Source organism: Dromaius novaehollandiae, unplaced genomic scaffold, assembly GCF_036370855.1.
Source record: "Dromaius novaehollandiae isolate bDroNov1 unplaced genomic scaffold, bDroNov1.hap1 HAP1_SCAFFOLD_94, whole genome shotgun sequence".
NCBI classification, from domain to species: domain Eukaryota; kingdom Metazoa; phylum Chordata; class Aves; order Casuariiformes; family Dromaiidae; genus Dromaius; species Dromaius novaehollandiae.
Window position 1 is genome coordinate 80,001 of NW_026991468.1, and position 2,500 is coordinate 82,500.

A 2,500-nucleotide genomic window follows, 5' to 3' on the forward strand; every position below is an offset into this window, starting at 1 on the left:
CGGCGCACCACCGGGAGAGTGGTGGAGGAGAGGCCCGTGCGGCGGCACTGGCGGTGGTGGCGGGCGGGCGGGCGGCGCCGGGCGCCGGGCCACCGCGACCGACCCGATCTGGGGGCCCGGCGGGACGAAGTCCGCGACGCGGGCGCTCCGGGAGCGGGGGTTTCCCGAGTCTGCACTTAGGGGGACGAAGGCCCGGCCGCGCGGGGAGGGGAAGGAGAGCACCCCCCCTCTCCCCGGGGCAACGGGCCTGCGAGGCGCCCCAGCCGCGCCACACCGCGCGCGCCACGCGGCGCGGCGGCAGCCGCCGGGCTCGGAGGGGAGGGCGGGCACGGCCGGGCGCACCCGAACCGCGCCCCCCCCCACACCCACCGAGGGGCGGCACGCCGCTGCGCCCACGCCACGGCGCGGGTGACGATTGACCGTCAAGCGACGCTCAGACAGGCGTAGCCCCGGGAGGAACCCGGGGCCGCAAGTGCGTTCGAAGTGTCGATGATCAATGTGTCCTGCAATTCACATTAATTCTCGCAGCTAGCTGCGTTCTTCATCGACGCACGAGCCGAGTGATCCACCGCTAAGAGTTGTCTCGGTTTCGGTCCCCGCCGCGCGCGCGGGGGGACCGGGCAGCTTTCGCAGCCCCTGGGGGGCCCCCCCTCCTCCGCCCCCTCCTCCTCCGCCCCACCGCCCTTCCTCACGCCGACGCCGGCTGCTGAGCAAGGGACGGCAGAGACGGAAGGAGAGAGAGAGCGAGAGAAAGAGAGGGGCTTGCCTCACTGACCGTACAAGCACAGAGAAAGGGGGGGGGGAAACGAAGGGCAAACCCGAACGAGAAGGGCGGGGAGCCCTCGCTCCCGACCTGGGGACAAACCCTGTCTCGCTTCGAGTCCGGCCCAGGCGCCCGGCTCGGTCTGGCCCGGCAGGGAGCGGCGGGCCGGCCACACCGCCTGCCTCGGGATGTTGGGGGGGGTCCGTCCCCGCAGACCACCCCCCCCCCGCCCCAGGCGTCAGAGCCCGGCCGCCACCGGGAGCGGCGTCGCCCCGCCGCCCGCGCGCCTGCGGCCCGCCGGCCCCGCGCTTCCCAGCTCCCCGCTCGCCTCGCCGGCCCTCCGGCTCGACCGCCGCCGCCGCCGCCGCCGCGGCGCCCACACCCCCGCGCGCCCGCACACACCGCCTCGCGGGTGACGCCACGCGCTCGCCCGTCCCCTCCGCGGACAGACGCCCGGCGGCGGGCAGGCGGGCAAGGCGGCACGGACGGGGACGGCGCCCGCTCTCCCCGTCTCCACGCGGAGAGCGGGGCGGGCCGCCCCCGCCGCCGCCCCACCACCGCCCCCCCGCTGCCTGGCGGAGCCGGGCGGGGCAGAGCGAGGCGGGCGCCCCGGACGGCAGAGTGCCGGGGCGGGCGCGTAGGGTAGGGCGCCGCCGACGGCGGCCACGGCGGAAGACCCAGAAGCACCGGCCAGGGAGAAGGAGGAGACGCGCGGAGGCTCGGCGCCCGCACCACCCGCGGTGGGGGCTCGCCCTCCCGGCGGCGAGCACGCGCTCGCGCCCGGCTCGCAACGCTCGAGGCAGGCCGGCAACTAGGCCGACCGCGCGGCGTCTCTCCGCCGAGACCAGACCGCGGAGAGAGGGGGCAGGGTAACCCCTCTCCGTCCCGGCTGCCCGCGGGGCGAGCACGGGGCGCGCCGGCTGGCATGGGGGGGCGCGGCGCCCGCGCGCGCCGACCCCCCGGCCCTCCGGCAGCACGCCCGGCCGCCTCCGCGAGTCGCATCGGGCCGCCCGAGTCTTTAAACCTCCGCCCGGCTCTCCAACCGAGAACCCTCGGGCCCGGAGCCCGGGGCCCATGGCCATCCCTGCCCGGGGCGGCTGCCGGCGGCCGCGGTGGCCGGAGGCCCTCTCCCCTCTCTCGCTCGCTCCCTCCCTCCCCGCCCCCCCCACCCCCACCGCGGGGGAGGAAGGACCGGGGTGGGGGGAAGCCGAGGCGGGGGGGGGGAAGGCACGGCCGGTGCGGCACGCACGGTGCGGCACCCGGGAGGAGCACGCTGGCACACGGGACCACACGGGTGGGTCACCGAGGGGGGGGCAGGAGAAGCGCGGGCGCTAGGTACCTGGCCCTGGGGTGAGGGAAACGACCTGAAATCCCCGCGGGGGTGCCTCCCCCGCCGCCGCCCGCCACCGGGCCGCCGCCGCCTCGCGGCGACGGCGGCAGCCTCGGCAGCGGCGACGAGACGGGACGCGGAGGGGGAACCCGGCACCCGCCAGCTGGCCCCCGCGCCCCTCGGCGGAGCGTCCGCCCGCGGGGTGCGCCCGACACCCGCCGCCACGACCTCGTCCTCCTCCCGGGGCCCGGGGTTTCCCTCAGTAACCCGGCGCCGGGTGGCAGCTGCACCCGGGAGGAGAGCCGTGGCTCGGGCCGCCCACTCGGGCACGAACCGTCGCCTCGCTTGGCCTCAACGCGACGCCCCCCGCTCGGGGGCCCGGCGCCCGCCCCGCGCGCCATCCCGGA

At 78.4% G+C, this 2,500-nt stretch overlaps 1 non-coding gene across 1 annotated transcript; it reads right to left on the reverse strand.

Annotated features, from left to right (window-relative positions):
• Window positions 1-427: 427 nt before the first annotated feature.
• Window positions 428-580, reverse strand: LOC135326688 (5.8S ribosomal RNA). Its single transcript, XR_010386958.1, has one exon. It is a non-coding gene; the product is annotated as a 5.8S ribosomal RNA (ribosomal RNA).
• Between the last annotated feature and the right edge of the window lie 1,920 nt (window positions 581-2,500).